Raw genomic sequence first — 21117 nt, forward strand, 5'->3', positions numbered from 1 at the left:
GAGGATGGAATGAAAATCTCTTCCATGTCTAAAATGTGAACTTTATGGTGTGTAAATTATATATCAATAAAGCTGTTAAAAATAATAAAAGACCCACAGAGAACTCTTCCAGCACAGTGATATTTTGAAGCAGTAACACTCAATGCATTTATCTATAGGAAACTTAGATAAAGAAATATTGAAGCATTGAGCACAAAGGAAAGATTCTGCTTCATTGCTCTGTTTGGTTTTCGTTCTCTGGGATATGACTGTGCTTTTGTCCAACAGTTCTTTCCTTTGGGAACTTTTTCCTGACACCTGGTCATTTAACAATAGCGCTGTGAATGTAGCTCCCTCTATTGCAGGCTCTTTCTATTTAAGGTTAAAGTTACATTTTCAAGTTTAACTTTCACTTATGCCAAAAAGTTATTTTAGCAATTGTAATCTAAAGATTAGAGGGAAATCGAATCTTATAGGAGAAATGAAGTGAGAGGCAGAATAATATTATAAATCCCAGGCCTGGATAAATATGAGGAGCATAAATAGGGTCTTTGGGAGGTCAGAATATTTATAAAATGTAGAAAAACAACCTAGTAGATACAATCTGCAAAGCCCTTCCTATAATTGAAGTTAGTGGCTGTTTATGGAAGAAGGATTTATGCATCTGGGCTTCTGCTCAGAAGCTGGAATTGCTTCTTGGCCTGGCCCTGTCACACGCCCTGGGCTCCATCGTTGAGCTTTGGGTCTGAGCGGATTGAAGTTTGTTCTCAGCACATGTCCACATACTGAAACTCATATGCTATATTCCCCTCCTCCAACTAACTTCCTTGGTAACTCAGTGCCAGCCCTTTCTATACTATACTGAGTCTACACCAGTTTGTGTAGGAATCAGCCACCTGGATCTGGTTAAAATGCAGATTCTGATTCAATCGGTCTGGGAAGGCAGCTGAAATTGCATTTTTAACAAGTTCCTGGATGATGCTGCTGGTCCATGGACCACACTCTGAATAGCAAAGCTTAGCACTATCCCAGTGTCTGTGTCGCCTCCCTAGATTCAGCTGACCTTCATCTGCATACCACAATCACCAGGATGGTCATAGTTACAATTAGTTAAAAATATATCTCAAAAATTGCTAAAGGCATGATAATAGGAAGGCACAGCGGGGTCCAAGTAGTGCATAAAGATACCAATTATGATCTCTTTCCTCGAGAAACTTACAAGAGTGTCAGGGAGATAAGATGTAATATCTGAGTATCTGTGGGTTAATGACGGGTATTAAAAAATGACCAGATATGTGTGCTTGATAATCGGTACGCACAGTCAGTAACTAAAGATCAACTGTGGGTTAGCGCACACACGGGGGTTCCTGGGATTAGAACTGAGCCAATACCAGTGGCCTTTGACCTCTCTGTTGCAGAAGACTGTGTAGATGAACTTTTTCTTGAAATTCTCTTCTTCCTTGGCTTCTGGGTTGCCTCCAGATTGTCTCCTGCCTTTGCGAGAGCTTTTGTTTGCATCATGGATTCCGTATTTTCCCTACAACGGGAAAATACGGAATACATGATGGGCTGCCTCTCCAGATTCAGTCTCAAGCTCTTATTTCCCTCATTCTACCTTCCATCCTCTGTGTAGAAGTTCTTCACCAACTTCTGCCAATGCCATGTGTCCAGTGGAGATGTTTCTTCTGAGGCATTGTTGTGCCATCTCCAACTGAAAACTCCAATTTGCTCACACTTCTGACTTTCCTTTTTCTCCTACTGTTTGTATGCCTCCATTCTATTACAGGCTGGAAACTTAAGCCAGTTGGTCACTGAGATCCAGTAGTTCTTTGTAAAGCCGCTGCTATGGCCCTGATCCTCATTGCTCTCATAGGTTTTGTTATTTATCTCATACTCATAGATATTTTGTTTTTTACAAAAAATTACATTTCCCTAAAATACTATTATCTCCACGGTCTACTTTTTTAAAGCCTTACTGATTTTTCTACAACTGTAGGATAAATATTAGGCTCCTTAGCCTGATAGCTATAGTCTGACCTTTATCTGTTTAATATCAGTCACTCGAATGACCCCTTCCTTACAGAGGTCTGTCTTTACACTGTCTAGTCTTTGTTCATTCCCATCTTGATTTGCGCTGTGTTCCTAATGTGAAATACCCACATCCCTCTGCTCTGCCTTTATCCCTTATCCATTCTTCAAACCCCAGGCCCTCTTGGAAATGTGGCATGTCTGTACTTCTTCTAAATTCTTAGGGTCCTTATTATAAATGCTAGTAATTTAATACTGAATCACATGCATCCTTATGTGGTTATTTATCTTTCTTAGCTTGTCTGTATTTTTTCACCCTAATTATATCATGTGCTTCTTGAGAGCATTTTGTTTTTCTTGCATTCTTCTCAGCCTTTACCTCAACATATAGACTCTGCTGAGTAAATATTTGTTCTATGACTATATGGTAAGATGGCATTGCTTTGGAAGGATTTGCTGATCTAAGCTGGCATCCTGCCCCCTGAAATGAAGAGTGTGACATACATTGAGTTAGCCTAAAATTCATCTGGGAAAATTATCGAACTGTGGAAGACTCCAAGACAATCTGAAAGGCAGAAATTCAGGAGGAAAGAATGGGATGGCAAAAGAGTACATTTAGCTAACACCATGAAGAATAAAGAAAATTATATTGGTCTATGTATGCATGCATGTGTGTTATAGTTATTTGCTCATCAATTTAAAAAATGATCTGGGAAAGCTGTTCCTAGCCAAGGATGCACTTCATTATCACCTGGTAAGCTTTCGAAAATACACTTCCCAGGTTCCACCCTGTCTGATTCGGTGTTGTCACCCCAGTGGGGTCTGGACATGTCAATCTTGGATGAAACCCAGTGAATACTTACAACATTCATCCCTGCTTAAGAAGCACTAATCTCTGAAAAGAGATGACTGCTTATCAGAAATACTGAAAATCAGATTAGAAAGCAAGACAACACAAATTTGGTGCTTGTAGATTTAGGGACCAAATGTAAAGATTCTATAGTTTTTCTGTTACATAAGTTACTATTTTAGAAAATATAGAATACCTTCACGGGAATTGTATTTTATCTTTTGCCAGTGTACAATAGCACCTACATACATGCCAAACAGTTTGTAGTCATCTGCTGGTGTGTCCAATTTGGGGCACACCCATTTAATGCAGAAAGACTGAGTGGAAGAAGTGGTTCAGCAACTAACGTGTTGAAACATTGACGTGATACTTTTTTTCTTCATGCTGTTGTCAGTCATTTATAGCTGTGGGTTTTTTTTTTTTTTTTTGATGACTGTTTCTTCCAGAAGCATTTAAATCCGTATTGGCAACTGAAATAGAGATTTTCATGAGTGAGTGAAGAATTTATAAAAATGAAAAGTCATGTGAGACATTTGGGGAGAAACTGGTTCTGAATAGGAGCCATTCAGCTGGGGGATCCAGCTTTGAAGCTGCTGAAGCTTTGCCTTCTTCCTCCACCAGTTGCATCAGAATAATGTAAAAGTAAATATCTTCAATAAAAAAATATCTGCCGGATGAAACAGGAGGGGGCAGAGAAAAGTTTTTGGAATAAATGGCTTCCCATTCCTTTGTGCCCTACATGTGCTCATTAATTTTGAATATTATACAGTATGATTAATAGCAAACATCTGAGAGTAAATATTATAAATGTCTTTTATTTAAGCAGTCTCCAATTGACTGGACAGATAAATCTCTCATACGATAACCTGAAAATATAGGGCAAGGAGTAGTCACACCTCATAGAATTGTAGTGATTAATTTGGATTGAAGTTTGCTTCATATGGAGGCTTGTTGTAAGATGAGAACCCCAAACTGTCTTTTCTTTAGGAATCCCATTTTCAAGTTGATGTTGATTTAAACTACCCCCCAAGTATTGCCATACTTAGATGTTTCTGTTCAACGGCAGCGCACTGACCAAAATCTGGGAACCTTTTGAAATTATGAGTTTATTTATGCAGAGAAGCACTGTACTCTTCTTAATTTGTGATTCCATTGAACTAAGGATAACAGCAGTGAGAAATGAGTGGCTTAACCAATTGTATTCATGCCACAAGCTTGGTCACTGTTTTTATTTGGTAGCTGTTTTACTTGGACAAATTAGCAATGCTGTCTTGTGACTTCAGTAAGAGAATGGAGCCTAATACTTGAGGGGCAAAAGGGAACACGGTTGTACAGGAAACAACAAATTGGGTCTCATATCCTTTTATTTCAGATCAGTCTTTGATCTGAGGAAATCGTATGGTGACTTTATGCAAGAAGTTTTCATAACCCAGCTACCTGTTTGAAAAAAAAAAAACTGAATATTTATAAGCTGTTTTAGACTCTTCCATATATTCCACATTCTGGTGATGGACGAAATTTTGCCAAAGAGAAAAGTCAGCTCTGATTATTTTTTCCATTAGATCACAATGTGAACATCATTTACAAAGTTTGCTACTAAAGTTCTCTAGAAGATTGATGCAGTTTTAGAAGGGGATAATAAGAAAGTATTGTCATCTAGAAAAATGGCATCTTCATTTTTTCAGTACTGAAATACATGCTCAACACTGTGTTGATGCTGACCATGAATTTGGGGAAAAATTAATCATAAAGTTGGAAGACGACCTCTTAATTCTTGAATAGTATGGAGTTGAGTCGTTTTGTTGTTATTGTGATGGTGGTGATTATTTTCCATTCATATAAAATAGTCCTTGAATCGATGAACAACTTCTGTCATCCAAAGTACATTGGTACAGGCCTAGTTATTTAAATTTGGTTAAGTCAGTGAACGTCTTGGTATTTGAGACTTCTTGACTATTTTAAATAGTTTTAAGTTGGTGGCTTGTATTCAGGTCAGTTTTAACTTTAAAGCAGAAGTTAGCAAACTTTTATTGTAAATAGCCAGAAAGTAAATATTTTAGGCTACTCAAATTTTGTCACAATTACAACCTTGCTGTAGTAGCACAAAGACAGTGATGGACAATGCAAATGCACATGGCCGAGTTTTAATAAAATTTTCTTTATGGATACTGAAATTTGAATTCATCATTTCCTGTGTCATGAGGCATCATTCTTAAAAAATTTTTTCAACCATTTAAAAAATTTAAAACTATTCTTAACTCATGGTCTGTACAAAAACAGATGGCCTGCTGGATTTGGCTGGCAAGCCATGGTTTGCCAGATGCTTTAGGATTACCGTACTATTAACAGTTTTTTTCAGTTTCAAGAAAGAAAATGTGTTCTCATAGCACCAAGCATAGTCATCTATTGCTCAAAGTGTCACCATGAAATAGAAACATTAGGACAGTTCTGTAATTAGTATGCCCATCTCTAATATTCCTGGGACATAGTGCCTTGATGCTGTATAGTTTCATTTAGCTCAGTTAAGCCCATTTTGGAGTTATTAGTATTCTTAAGGCAGTATCACTTTTATTACAGAAATTCTGAAGATTGATGAACTAGACCATAGACAGTCTACTTTTTTTGCCTTGATTTTGAAATCTTTCCCCTTCTTTCTACTCCAGACCTACCATCTGTGGCAAGTGAACTCAGATTTTCTAATTAGATCAAGCCTCTCACATTCCTTAATGGCATATGGCCAGGCCTCCAATTCACGTGTACTGGCTAATTAAGGAAAACAAATTTTTGCTAAAAATATCAGAGAGGCCATACTTTGGTCAAGCTGGCTATATATTCAGTATTGCTGCTCAGTTTTATTTAAATCCTTAATTTCTCAAGGCCTTGAAGATAATTTTTCTAATAATTTTATTCAACATGGAATTGGATAGTGATGAAAAGGACAGACTATGTAGAGGAATAAGTAAATTTATTAAAGCCTAATATTCTTATTTCTGCCAGTGTTGAATCTATATGCCATTTCTCTTTGTTGTTTAATCTATTTTAAAAGTTATTCTGATTTAGAACAAAGTCATGAATACCATTGCAATCAACTTTGATTATTAAGGATGTATAAAAGTACACATAATGTTCATAAAATTTTGGGAAAAGACACTGTTCTGCTATAATATAACATATACATTTCTAAAAATTTGCTCACTATGTAAAACTGCACAACCAACCAAAATAAAACAACACAGGGTTTATGAGAAAAATGAGTCAGGATTACAACACTGAAAATCTTCATTAGTGGCATCAAAAAAAAAAAGATAGGAACCTAATAAAAACAGTAACACAGTTTTATAAATGTTAAGTGGTTAAGAGATTTATAGACTATCATAAATATAACACTTTACCTTGAAAAAGACCTGAAGTTTGTTTATAAGTTGGTGTTGGTGTATTAGTTTGTTAGGGCTTTCATAAAAAAAATGCCACAGACTGGGTGGCTTAAACAATAGAAATTTATTTTGTATACTTCCGGAGGCTGGAAACCCACAGCATGTTGGTTTCTTCTGAGACCTTTCTCCTAGTCTTGCATATGGCCACCATCTCCCTGTCGCCTGACATGCCTTTCCTCCATGCACACTCACCCTTGATGCCCCTTCCTCTTCCTATAAGGACACAAATCATATTGGACTAAGACCCTACACTTATCTTCATTTAACTTTAATCGCCTTTAAAGGCCCTGTTTTCAAATACAGTCATTTCAGAGTTCAGGGCTTCAACATATGAGCACTGACGGGGCACAATTCAGTCTGTAACAGTGTTGGAAGGATTACAGCTCATAAGTTTCTATGAAGTGGTAGAAGGAGGGTGATCCAAAATTGGAGAGAAAGTTGTGACGCCAGAGAGATGTGTCTTGTAGCACATGTGGTTAGAGGTAGCTTAGAGATCTGTGAGCGGGGTGTGTGTGTGTGCGGGGTGGTGGGGGGGTTCCTATATTCCTGTACTGCTTAGGTCAACTCAGTGCAGTTTTCTGCATTCATGTAGTGCTCCTGGCAGATGAAATCACACATAAGCAAATATGAAATTTGCGTTATGTGCATATAACATTGGAAGATCTATTCACAGTTTTACAACAAGCCTTACAGCAAGACTGATGGCACAGCGTAGTGGCATAGTGGGTGAGCTCTAAAGACAGGCTGTCTCTGTTCAGGTAGTCTTTTCTCTAATAAAAACCTGTGGGGTATTTGGGACAGGTGTTTGGCCACCTGAAGCTTCAGTTTTTTTTCTTTGTCGAATGGGCATATTGATAGTGCCTACCTCATGGGATCGTTGTGAAGATTAATTGAGTTAATATATGTAAAATGTTTAAAAAGGTGTCTTGCACATAAAGAGGTAGTGAATGTTAGCTACTGTCAACAACGCATTGTTGTTGCTCAAGTTGATTTAACAAGAGCAGCAGCAGCAGATAGCTAGTATTCTGTCAGAACCATGCACTGGCAGTGTGGCCCCCTCAGAGCTATGGGCACATTATCTAGCAGAGGCAGCTCTGGTGTTGGTCATTTTGGGAGGAGAGATCCAAGGAGATGCAAGGACAACAGGTTCTCAATTTAGAACAAAGCTCTTTTATTCTATGGAACCCTAAAAAGACAGAATCCATGCGAGTTCACAGGGCTGTCAATTTGGGCTTTGTAAGAAAAAGATGCAAAACCCGTCTAAATTCAGAGCGCCAAGGTCTTTCGCTTGCTGATGTGTATACATGACAGAAGTGGAGGAGAAAAGGTGTCCTACTTCAGCAGGGAGCGGTGCCCGCTGTGCCTCTAGAAGCCAAGGCTTTTGAAGCACCACATGAGAAATGTCAGAACACATAGTGAATGTCTTTGAACCACAGAGATTTAAAATTTGCCCAGGCGATTCTGAGGAGGACACAGCTTGCCTCTGCCAGTAGGAAGAGAAGGACAGAGTCTGGAGCACAGCAGCGCTGGCTTTAGTAAAGCCACCTCTCCTAGAGCCAGGACAGTCCGATTAACCTTAGGACGAGTTAGCATGGCTTCTGGGTATAGGAGTTTGCTGTTATGTAATATTTATTGGTTACCTCCTATGTGCAGACGAAGGGGCTAAGGAGGCTGGTGATCTTGAACATTTGAGGATGGAAATGAAATGTACCAGGTTTATGTCCTGACTCAAGCTGTTACCCTTAGCGAGTAGTTTAACTTTGGTAGGTCCCAGGTGCCTTTTCTGTAAAGGAGAAATAATTCCTATTTATAGGGTCATTCTTGGAGTTAAATGAGAGGGTTATGCATAATGTACATCTCTGCACTCCTGGTTCCTTTTTAACTGGGGTTGCAAAGTTAAATAAGCCACAATTTCTGACCTGTGGGACTCACGGGGGCAATTGATTCTCCTTATTAGTAAAGTTGTTCAATACCTCAGATAGGGAGCTATAACCTGTGATTATTAAGTGACGTGGCTCCTTTCTAGGGCTTCTTTATTGCCCCAACCATTAGGTTTTTCTGGATCTTGTATCTTAATGTACCATCAGGAGAACTAATTTTAGATTGTTGAGAAGGAAGTGCTTTATTGCTTCCTCTTGGGAATCCAGTCTGGCTTGCCTTTTCTTTCTCTTTTCTCCATCCTACCTTCCTTCCTCCCTACCTCCTGCTGTTACAAGGGCAGATGCCTTCTGCTTCCTTCTGGCTATTTGCCCTTCTGCCCTTCTGTGATTAGCTCATGGTACACATCACTTGGCCAGAGGCAGACAGGAGGCTTAAAAGAATCCTCAATCATTACTAATTTGACTGTAATTGTCCTAAAACTTGATGCATTGCACATGACTCCCAATGAATATAGCACCTAGAAATATAAGACGTGAACGTGTTTGTGTGTAAGATGGTGGCGGTCAAGGGCAGGCATTTGGACAAAGCAGCAGGAGGCCCAGCTATCTCCCCTTTGGGAAGATTTGAGCAAAATTCAAGTGACAATTGGGGAAGCAGATCTTTCAGTTTATTTGTAGGCCTCACCAAATCTGAATTCATAATGAGTCCTCCATGAGATTGGAAACATAACTAAAAGCAATTAAGACCAATTACTTTCATTTTAAATGCAAGTCGAGCTGCTGGCATTGTCTATAGGGCTGTCTTGATTTGAGAGAATTAAAGTATTTTAGAAAAGTTACTTTAAATTTGGACAAGTATTTCTTATTTTGCTTGTATACCATCTTGTAGCAGTTGCTGACTGTTGGGAGGCTCTATACTGCTCTTAGGGCTCGACTATGTAAAAAGTTAATGATACTGTTCTGCAGAGGGTATACCGCACCATGTCACACAGGTCAAGGTTAACAGCAGAACTGGCATTAAAGGTTAGGGCTCAAGTCTTGGTCATTTCACTCAATTCTGCATGGATTCTGATAACATCTGCACTCCCTGTATTTAGCCACAGATGTAATGAAATTGCATATTTTCATTTTGCATATGATTCTATAACAGTAAGTTGGGTTTTTTTTTTGCAGATGTACTGAACACCTAATGTTGATAGGAGACTTAGACCCTGAGCAGGGAGGGGAAAGAGATGTTTATCAAGATTAAGTTCTATTCTGGATATGTAATGGGGCCTTGAGAGTTAATTCTTAAAACCACTCTCTGTAATGTGTTAGATATTAAAAGATTTTCTTACTCATGAAGAAAGCGAAGCAGAGAGAGGTAACTGACCCAGTGCCGCACAGCTAGTAAGCGACAGAGTTGCGATTTGTATTCAGGTTTGCCTAAATCTGAAGGCTTGTGTTATTTCAACTGCGCAATGTCAGAGAAAGCACGGGAACGTTATATGTTCTCACATTCAGAGCAAATAGAGAAATAGGGCACTTTGGTGTTTTACTTGCACATCATGATCCCCTTTGTCTTTCCTTTACTCCTGCAGTTTATGAAGGACTAGGATTCACTTTCATTGCTTTCTCCTTGGCACACCGATTGCACTTTCAATCATTCTCTATTGGTTCATTTGGAGACTTATTTTCACTATTTGCATCTCTCTCTGCTATTAAAGTGTCCAACACCTTGACTGCTAAGACTCTCTTTTTCATCTTTTCATGCCCAGCACAATGCCTGATGCTTTGTACGATCCCAATAAATGTCTACTGAATGGATGAATTATTTGGATTAGGGACTGGATTGAACCTCTAGAGACTAGAGGACTGAATTTAATTAGAAGATGCTCATTTATTGTCTTTCAAATCATTCTAGGGAAGATTGAGTTTGGAAGGGAGGAGACAAGAAAGGCTTTCTGGAGGAGGTATCACTGCTGAATTAAGGATGATGACATTGGTCAGGTAGAGAAAGAGAATACAGGTGCCAAAGGCTGCTCCAGCGAGTGGAAATTGAGGAGGATGGTGGAGATGGGGAACTCCAGTCAGCGTGAAAGGCAAATGGGAGAAGGAAAACCGGGAAGCAGGTGTCGCCCTGTTTCCAAGCTAAGGTTCTGGGCATTTCTTCCCACTCTGTTTTCTCTGCATGTCGAGGGCCATCTGACCTTCTGCTCTAAAATGCCCTCGCTTCGCCTGCTTTCACAAGTCCCATGTTTACGAAGTGCTTGGCTCATTTAAGAATAGAATTGGCTTTTATTATCAGTGACTCATACCAGTGAATGATGAAGTTTGAACCCTTTTTTGTTATTGGAAAAACATTTGCTCATTAAACATAAATCTCTCATCGGGAGGTATGTATTAGAGATGATTTTGAGCAGGTACCTTCCTTCTGTGGTCTGCCTTTCAATCTTTATCTTGTCTTCTGAAGGGGGTATTGAATCGACATGATGGCTTCTCCTCTTTTCTTTCCCACCCTCTACACAAACATGCAAAAATTAAACGTTCAATGGAATAAGAAGGAAAATCAAATTAAATTATCACCTCACTATTGGCTCTTCCAACTTTGTTGTATTTTACAGGAAAAAAAAAATCAGGTAATGGGACCCATCAAAACTGGTAGTATGCCATTAGCTCAGCATGCTGCAATCAAAGTCTAACATTAAACAAACAAACAAACAAACAAACAAACAAACCAGGACATGCAGTCAGGAAAGCATGAGCATACTTGCATGCTTTTGGGGACAAGTGAATATTTGAAATCAAGATTATCCCAGATAATCCAGAAAAAAAATCATGTGCCCATAGGACTTAATTCACTTCAATTTTCCAAACAGCTACAGAGGGCCTTTATGTGGCAGGGGCTGGGTGCTGGGAGATTTAAAGGTAAAAATGGACAAAATTACTGTTCTCTGGTGCTCGGATATTAGGAAGGGAAAAAGGCACGACAATTTAGAAAAGAGCTACAGGCACATCTAGCTGTCCTTGAGGACAGGGCTGAGTCATTGTATTGTAATGAGTACTGTGGGTTAGCAAACCAAATTTCAGATAAACAAATTTAAGAATTGGTCAATGTAGAGAGCTTCTTGTGAATGCATTTTGTGATGGATTTGGGGGACAGAATTAATGTTGAAGTATGTAAAATATTGAATTTTGTTTATGGAGTTTTTCTTTCAAAGGAACATTACCTCATGATATCCATAGAATAACAAGTGACCATGTTTGTAAAGGGATTCTTCCCAAACCTCCTACGATGAAGCATATACTATTAAGCCTCACTGTATTTGTAATTGTTCATGGTGCCAGGAGAGTCACAACACATGCACATGACTTATGCTGGCCCTTATCTGTCCCTCCTTGTCAGTGGAAACCAGCTGTCATCCAGAGCCATCACTGATCTTTCTTTTCACTCTCCCTAAGTGAGGGGCTGGAGCGGATGGGAATAATGGAAGTGTTTCTCAGCTTACCTCAGGTCCAACCCAATGATCTGAAGATTGGATACTGTCCACAGAAAAATGGAAACCAAGTAAATTCTCAGTGTATGAGGAATGTTGTCCATGCCATGTTTTGTGAGTTAAAGTATGAGGGGCTTAAACCTGCACTTGTAGTACTAGTTGATAGGCCCATGCAGATCTCGAGAAGTAGTAAAATAGAGAATTTTCTCCAAAGTTGTTTCTTATGTGTACTTTTCAACAGAAACTCTTGATTTTCTTCTATTATTCACTGAGATTGTAGTCCTCATCTACTATTTTCTCTGCCGTTATTAATTTTAGTTGTGGAAACATGTCCAATTTGAACTGATTTCACTTATTATTGATTCTAATTCTGAAATAGGGCTTGAACCTGTGTGCATCATTTCAATTTGATTGATTCAAAATAAAATTTTGTTTTATCTTGAATTATGACATATTGACATGAATCCTGGCTAAACCCCTTATGTACTAAAACCTAAAAGCTTCTCTTGCTTCATGACTTTAAGTGTTATTTCCATTTCTTCCCTAGACTTGTGTGATTCAATAAACATTTTTTGAGCATTTGCTACATGCAGGGTTCTATATCAGAAGCTAGGTGGAAAAATAGGACCTATTCTCTTGACGGAAAAATGGCACTATCTCTTTACTTCACTCTTAACCTTAGTTTCCTTATCTGTAAAACAGGATTAATACTCTTAAAAAGCTGACAGACTCGTTATAACAATTAAATAAAGTAATTCTTATAAAGCACCTAGGATATGTCTTAACTCAAGAAAAGTAATTACTTTTGATCAGTTTGATACCACAATTCTTTACCTATCCAGAATAGAAGATAAGGCTCTTGTGTAGAGCTAGGAGGTTTATATCTTAGGCAAAGAAGTGAGGGTACACTGGGCCCAGTGGGCATGCGGGTCTAGAGTACCAGCTCAATCTGTCTGTCTCTATCACTTACTGATTCACTCAGACTCAGTTTCTTGAAACTTAACATGGGTTAAAATAGTACTTCAGATTTAAAATAGGGTCAGAGAGTTGTGTAAACATGTAAGGTACTCATGCTTTGCAAACACTTTAATAAATGTTAGCTGTTATACTAATGATCAGTTGTAGTAACACTATAATTATCACTGAAGCAAAGCAGGACCTCCTCTGTGTGGACACACTTCTTGAGTAAGTTTTAGCTTTTCCTATGAAGTTCATGAGGATTTGTAAAAATACCACCTCCCCACGCCAGCCTTCCAACACTATGTAGGATACTCTTCCCCCTGCCATATCCACTTGATACATATCTGATCATCTATCAAGACTCAGTTCACCTTCATTTAGCAATCTGTGAGCATTTATTGAGTGACTCATCTATGCCAGGCACTGTGCTTAGTGTCTAGTCGAGAGCAGACCTGGAAACAGATCATTACAACCTATGTAGCCTCACCTACTCGATGAAGGAGGTATCGTACTCCCATTCTCTTTTTCCCAAATGGAACTGACAATTTCCACTTTTGTGTACCTCTTTAATAATAACAATAAGAGTTCATTGCTCATATATTTCTTTTTATCAGCCAGCCCATGAACTCTTTTAGGACAAAAAGTCCATCTTACCCGCCTTTGAATACCTAGCACCAATGACTGTAGGCCTATAGAAGGTGCCCAATACATGTTTTTAGAACGAGTAAACACATATTTTAGGACTAATGATATTCTAGAGATTGTTTGCCACGTCTTTGTTTCATGTCTTGCCCAAACATATTTTGAGTGCCTACTGTATGCCAAGCAGTCTGTAAGTGCTTGGAACATAACTTATATTTCACTGGGGAGGAGATAATAGACAAATCATTAGAATATATAGGATATTAGTTGGCACGAAGTACTATGGAAGAAAATTAACCTGAAAGAAATATCAGAAGTGTGCATGGGTATGCGCATTTAGAGGTTGTTGGGAAGTCATTCCTGAGAAGGTGGCATTTGAGCTAAGCCCTGATGGAGGTGAGGAACATCCATTCAGCAGAGGAGGAGCAATTGCAAATACCCTGTGTGAGGTCAGGTGTGTCTGAGGTTGAGGGGCAGTGAGGAGAGTAAAAGGTAAGAGGTAGCCAGATTGTGTGAAGCCCTGTAGACCCCTGAAAAGACTTTGGTGTTTTACTTTGAGAAGGGAACCCATTTGAGGAGCATTGTGGTCTCATTGGCATTCTGACAGGTTCAGGATTGCTGGTGTGTTCAGAATGGACTTTGCAGAAGGTAAGAGCAGGCCCAAGAGACCAAGTAGAAAGCTACTGCAGTAATCCAAGAGAGAGTTCTTGGTTTGAACTAAGGTGGTAGTAGTGGAAGTAATGAAAAGAGTTCAGGTTCAGGATTTAAAAAAAACAAATGTTGAAAAATGTCAAACATATAAAAAACGAACACAGTAGTTTAGTGAATACCTATATATTTATCGACATTTTGACATAGTTGCTTTACCTATACCTTTTTTTGCTGAACCGTTTCAAAGTAAATTACATATGTCATGAGACTTTGTGTTTCAGCACAGATCTCCAAAAAATAAAGCTATTTTCCTATGTAAACAAAATATCATTTTCATACTAAACTAAAACATAGTTCATATTCATATTTCTACAGTTTTCCTTCCAGAGATATATTTTATATCTGTATTTCATTCCAGATAGAGTCCAATCAAGATTTATTCATTATATTTGGTGGTTACAACTATTAAATCTTTCTCTTTCATTTTAACTTTTTTTCTGCATATATTTTATACAGTTAACCAATTGTTAACATTATGCCATACTTGCTTTAATCTCCTTTCTGTGTCAGTTTCAAATCAGGATTTATTTTAAAGATAGAGTAAACAGAATTTGCTGAGGGATTGGTTGTTTCGTGTGAGAGAAAATGAGACTTCTGGGATGACCCTCAGGTTTTTGGCCTGAGCAGTTAGAAGGCAGTGGCTATTTACTAAGCTGAGGAAGGTAAGAGAAGAGCCTGTCTAGGAATCAGCTTGTGGTCTCAAATTTGGTCATTTTAAGTTTGGGATATCTATTAGATGCCCCTGTTGGAGGAGGAGTGTTATAGGGAGTTCGGGAACAAGGCTGCAGATTTAAATGTGGTGATTGTAAGTGAATAGATGGCATTTAAAGCCCAGAGACTGTGAAATCAGAATAAGCTGAGAAGACGTCTGAGGACTGAGCCTTGAGATGTGCTCATGTTAGAGATGGTGGACTTGAGAAGAAACTGATAAAGGAGACTATGCAGGAGGGATGAGTGAGTGAGTTGGAGGAAGCCAAGAGAAGGTGTTAACAGTCCACCATATCAAATACTGTTGATGGGCCATGTAAGTTGAAGACTGAGAAATGACCATTGGATTTGGCCATTGGTGTCACAAAAATCATTGATGTCTGGACAGGAACAGTTTGGATGGAGTGGTGGGGATAAAACCTCAATCTAAGAAGCTCAAGGGAAAATAAAAGGAGCAGAATTGGAAATTGGGGAACTCTTTAAGTTTTTTGTAAAGCGTGGTTTGGAGGAAGAGGGTGATACTTAGGGAAGGAATATGGGATTAAAGATTTTTTTTTTTTTTTAAGAAGAGAAAAATTTGTCTGCTGATGGGAGTATTCCAGCAGAGAAGGAGAAACTGATGATGTGAGATGAGGAAGAAAGGACAAGAGCTGTATCCTTGCCTAGTCAGGAGGAGCTGAGATGTGGTGCACAACTACCAGTTTTCATAGAAAGGAGCAATCCATTTGTGTGGTAACAGGAGGGAAGCCAGAGTATCTGGGCAAGGATGCAAGCAGGTGGAGTCATGTTGAGAGCTCATGGCAAATCAAGAGATTCTTTCTGTCATCTCAGTGAAATGGGAAACAGGGTCATCAGCTGAGAATAAGAGGGAAAGAAGTATTGGAGTTTTGAGGAAAGAGGAGAAAGTATGAAATGATTGTCCGAAAGTGTATTAATTTCTACGGATGGAGTGTGTTTATCTGTGTGGGGTGGCAGGCAGTGAGGGCATGGGACATAAGCAAATTGCCTTTTCTAGGAATGAGGGGCATCAGCGTGAGTAGGATGTAGTTCCCCCATAGGTGCCCCTCTTCCAATCCAGAAAGCTGCTGGGTTGGGATGGGCCTTAGGGCAGTGAATGGCCATTTAACAGAAAGCTAGGTTGAAAGCAGAGTTGGGAGGTTTAGAGCCCTGGCGCAGGCATTTGGTACAGCTTTAGTGCAGACATTTATCAGACCAGACTGTAGAACTGATATTAACCAATAGTATGGACCAAATGTTTGTGTCCTTCCAAAATTCATATGTTGAAGCCCTAACCCTCAGTGCGTTGGTATTTTGGAGATAATTAGGTTTAGATTTGGTCATGGGGGTAGGTCCTTCATGATAGGATCAGTGCTCTTATAAGAAGAGGAAGAGACACCAGAGTGCACTATCTCTGCTCACAGAAAGAAGAAGTCATGTGAGCACACAGTTAGATGTGTGGATCTGCAAGCCAGAAAAAGGGCCTGAATAAAACTGAATCTGCTGACACTTTGATCTTAGACTTCCCAGCCTCTAGAGCTGTGAGAAATAAACGTCTGTTGTTTAAGCCACCCAGTCTATAGTATTTTTGTTATAGCGGCCTGAGCTAAGGCAACCTATAAGCGTGTGTTGATCTTTATCATTTCCTTATTTCCACATTCATTGTTTCCAGGAGCTTCGTGCTAGGGGAGGGAGGGCTGTCTTTCAGTCAGTCTATAACTTTGGAGATAGTGAGGGACTAAACTGACCCATGGAGCCTATTTTGCATATGGTTACCTTTAAGGAAAATGTCCCCATTTAATAAAACACTATTGTGTCTTTTAGTTCATTATACTGTGAGCTGCTGAGGTAGTAAATTCTTGTTAAATTGGGTGATGTGTTCCATTCCACACTCCCTTCTGCATGCTGAAGATTCTTGAGCTGCACGTGGATTTCTCTTGAGCTTTGGACGATTTGATGCATTAGGTATTTTTATTTAATTTATGCTTTTAATTTTAAGAAACACATCCAGATATGCCGACAGTCAGCCAGCCAGCCAGTTTTCTAAATCTGCATATACATAAGACAGAAGAGAAAAAAGGGAGGAAAAAGCAAGCAGCATTTTTTCTTTGCCAGTTTTTTGTCTTTATACTTTGCACATTGTATCTTCATTAAGTGTTTTAGATCCAGGTTTCTCTCTTCAAAAATAAGGAATTCATTAGGAAGACAATCGAATAAACAAATAAAAAAAAGTAAGGGATGCATTTTTGTAAAATCCTATGAATGTAACTTTTTGATATTTAAAAAGTAATCCTATGCCTCTAATGATTATCTCAAATAAAATCCTTTTACCTCTAAAATTATTGAATGTTTAATTAAATGTCTGCAAGTTATGATTTAATGGCTTGATTCAAAACAAAGATTTATATATAAATGTAATAAAGTTTTAATCTTATAGCAACAGAGTAGTAATTCTTTCAGTTAATATTAACTTTTTATTAAGGAAATTTTAGCATACGCGCAAAGGAAGAAAGAACAGTGTAATGAAATTCCATGAATCCATCATACAGCTTCAACAAGGATATACATTCTGCCATCTCCTTATGATAATTCTTAAACTAAAAGTTATAAAAATTATTTAAAACTTTAAAACAGATAAAACACTAATATAGGACGTGGATACAAGATAACAAGCTTAAGATGCTTTAGGGTGAAGCTTCCAAATTAGAGAGTAGGGCCTGCGAAGGTTTTTACGTGGCCTTGACCTTAGTTCTCACAGCCTAAAGTTCATAGGGCTCACTAGTGCTTCTCGTTCAGTCCCTTCCTTGCATGTTATGCTCTAAGCAATAGGTAACAGCTTAGAGTTCTCTGCACATTCTGCCCCAGGACTCTCCACACTGCTTTTTTCTCTGCTTCTGACTCTTAGTCATGTCTTCAAAATCCAGCTCAGGTGCCTTTTCCCCTGAGGTGTCCTCTCATCACCCCATCCCTTGCCTGGCACAGGTGTACCCAAAAGAGCCCTTCCTCTCTCCCTGTCTCTGCCCTGGAGTAATATCCAAATGGGTTGCCCTGACCTGCAGGACTCTGCAGTGTCTGGATCTTGACTATCTTCCTATCTTCCTTCATTCCTCTCACTACATTCTAGTGACATCGATATGCTCTCTCTGGGTGCCAAGTTCAGTCCTGCCTACAGGTCTTTGCACTTCCTGTCTCCTCTTCTGAAATGTTCTGCCCCACATCTTTGATTGTCTGACTGCTGCTCCCCAGAGACCTCCCCAAAACCTCTTCCCTATCACAACACTGCCTTTCTTTCCAAGAAATGAATACCATATCACTTTTGTGTTAATCATTTTCTTTCTTTTACTTTCAGTCTTATCATTTATACATGTATTCCAAAACAACACAGCTTAGTTTTGCCTTTTTTGAAACTTAGTATGAACAAAATCCTACTATACATTTCTTTTGTGCTTTGCCTCTTTGTTCACCAGTGTGCTTCTAAGATATATCCATGCTGATCTGTGTATGTGTATTTGACAGGAGTGCATTCATTTTCACCACTGTATGGTATTTCACTGTATAAACGTACCACATACATTTATCTCTTCTGCCATTGTTGGATATTTGGGTTATTTCCAGTTTGGGTTGTTTCTTACTTAATTAGAAATAAGCTACAATATTCTTGTATCTGGGCACCCTGTTATGAGCTTCTCTACTGCATAACTAGGTGGAGAATTTGGGCACAGATAGGGTAACCATAAATTAATGTTCCAACAAGGACATTTTTGTGCTAGATAAATGCTAAACTTCACAGGACACCGGAAAATAAGTGTAAACTGGATTATCGATATATTCTTCAAACTTAGGTTAATCTGCTTTCTAAAAGGATTGTACAAATGTACATCCCCACTAGAAACAGAGAATTTCTGTTGTTCCGTATTCACACCAGCACTTAGTGTTTTTAGATTTCATATTGTTTACCAGTCTTATTGTAGTTTTAAATTACAATTCTCTCATTGATAATAAGATTTGAGTTGTGAATTCTCTGTTTAAATCTTCTAATAAATGAATTTAAAGATATAAGCTGATTTTTAGCTATATCCCACAACTTTTAATATTTTTATTACTATTTTATAAAAAACATTTTCTCTTTTCTAGTATATTTTTTTCTTTGACTCAATAATTATGAGAAGTGACTTTTGATTTCCAAGTATATGGAGATTTTTCAGGTTATTTTAAAATGGTTTTTAACTCATGGTATAAGATCATCCTCTGTATGATTTTTCTACTTAAAAATGTCTTGAGATTACTTTAAAGTCCAGTATATGGTCAATGTTTATAAAGGTTGTTTGTATGCTTAAAAGAATGTGAGTTCTGCAATTGTTGGCTATAGTGTTATATATATTTCCATTTCGTGAAGACTTTAATCATGATCCTCAAATCTATATTCTTACTGATTTTTAAAAATCTGCTTATTTTGTCAATTACTGAGAAAAATGTTTAAAATCTCCCACTATGATTATGGGTTTTTCCATTTTCTTTTTTTTTTTTTAAATTCTGTCCATTAATACATTATAAATATTTCAGGCTATGCAGTTAGGTATATATACATTTAAAACTATATTGACTTCCTGGTAAACTGAGTGCTTTATTAGTATGAACTGATTCTCATTATATCTAATAATGCTTTTTACCTTAAAGTTACTTTTGTTTCATATTAATATAGCTATGCCAGTTTTATTGGTTATTTGCATAGTATATCTTTTTCCATATTTTTATTTAACCCTTTTGTAGTCTCGTGTTTTAGAAATTTTTCCTGTAGATAATATATGGTAGGATATTGTTTTAATTCAGTCTGAAATATTTGTTCTCTTTCTTTCTACTGTAGCTTAGCCCCTATACACTTAATATCACTTTTAAATGCTTTTAAATCTCCCTTTGTTTGTGCATTCTATTGTTTTGTCTATTTTATGTCTCATTTTCTTTCCTCTCTTGACTTTAGATTTATTATTTTTATGATCCCATTTTCTTACCTGGTTTTGCATTTATAGGCTCAATTTTTCAATTATTTGGTAGTTGCCCTAGAAATTACAATGGGAGTGCCTAAGTTTTCAAAATCGAATGTTAATCCATCTTTTACCCTTGTCCCAGAAAATCTGATATGTTTAGAATGCTTTATCTCCATATACCCACTGCAGACTTATGTTATTTTTATCATGCTTTTTAATCCATCTGTGTTTTTAACCTTAAAGATTTTATTAACCTAAGAAAACAGTCAATGTTTTTGTTTTTTAGATTTGCATACATATCAACCATTTTCTTTGTTCTTTATTCTTTCTTGTACTTAAACATTCCATCTGAAATCACTTAATTTTTGTCTGATCCTTGAGGCTTGCTATAGAGATGAAATCTCTTAGTTTTTGTTGTCTGAAAATAAATGTATTTTCTCCTCATTCTTGAAACTTTTTTCTGAGTAGAGAATACTAGATAGGCAGTTAGTTTCTTCCAGCACATTGATGATATCATAACACTGTCTTCTTGCTTGCATTGTTGCTGTGGAGAAGTTGATGGTAAGTTTATCATTCCTGTGAAAATAATACCTTTTCTCTCCTCTGTGTGCTTCAAGATTTTTCTTTTAGTCTTTGTCTTTTCATATTTTCAGTATGCTATGTGTAAGTTTAGCTTTTCTAAACTTATTCTTCTCGAGATTCTCTGGGCTTCTTAAATCTATGGATTGCTATCTTTCATCAGTTCTAGAAAGTTCCCAGCCATTACCTTTTCAAATTTTGCCTCTTCCTTATCCTATTTTATTCTTCTGTAACTACAGTTAAATGCATTTTAGACCATCTCACTCTATCTTCAATGTGTCTTCTCTTTCATGTTTTCCATTTTGTTGTTGTTGTTGTTTATTTCCCTGGTTGTATGCTAGATATCATCTGACCTATTTTTCAAATCACTAATCTCTAATTCCTTTTCTATTTTATTATTTTCTTTTCTCTTAGTTTCAAATCGGGTTTTACTTGTAGAAGTTCAGTTGGTCTTTTTGAAACCTGCTTTGTCACTTTTTTTATAGTTTTTTATTCTTTGCAGTTAAGTTTTACCTGATCTTTCATTTCTTTACATAAAGTAAGCATAGCTGTTCTGTGATCGGTGTCTGAGGGTTTCAATATTTGTGGATCTGTTACTGATTCTGATTCATGACACCTTTTTCATTTGTGTGCTACTCTTTGTTACGAAAATTTGGGATGGGGGTGATTCTTGAGGCTGAGGAGGAAGATACCTTTCTCCAGAGGGTTTATGCTTATGTGCTTTCTGTCAAATACTTTCAGATACTATCAGTCCAGAATCACCTTAAACCAAGTCCATTGTTTAAAATTACTGGGATCACCAAGACATGGTGAACTTAGGTTACAGCCATGGCTGTGGGTCTTTGACTACAACTTGTCATGGAACTGTTCTCCCTTTACTTATCTTCT

General features: G+C 37.7%; 1 protein-coding gene across 1 annotated transcript in view; it reads left to right on the forward strand.

Moving 5' to 3' along the window:
• The window catches only part of CERS6 (ceramide synthase 6), a 269630-nt gene that overhangs the window by 90977 nt on the left and 157536 nt on the right, over positions 1-21117 (forward strand). The gene's annotated exons all lie outside the window — the stretch shown is intronic.

The sequence above is a fragment of the Pteropus medius genome, unplaced genomic scaffold (assembly GCF_902729225.1).
Source record: "Pteropus medius unplaced genomic scaffold, Ma_sr-lr_union100, whole genome shotgun sequence".
Taxonomy (NCBI): Eukaryota; Metazoa; Chordata; class Mammalia; order Chiroptera; family Pteropodidae; genus Pteropus; species Pteropus medius.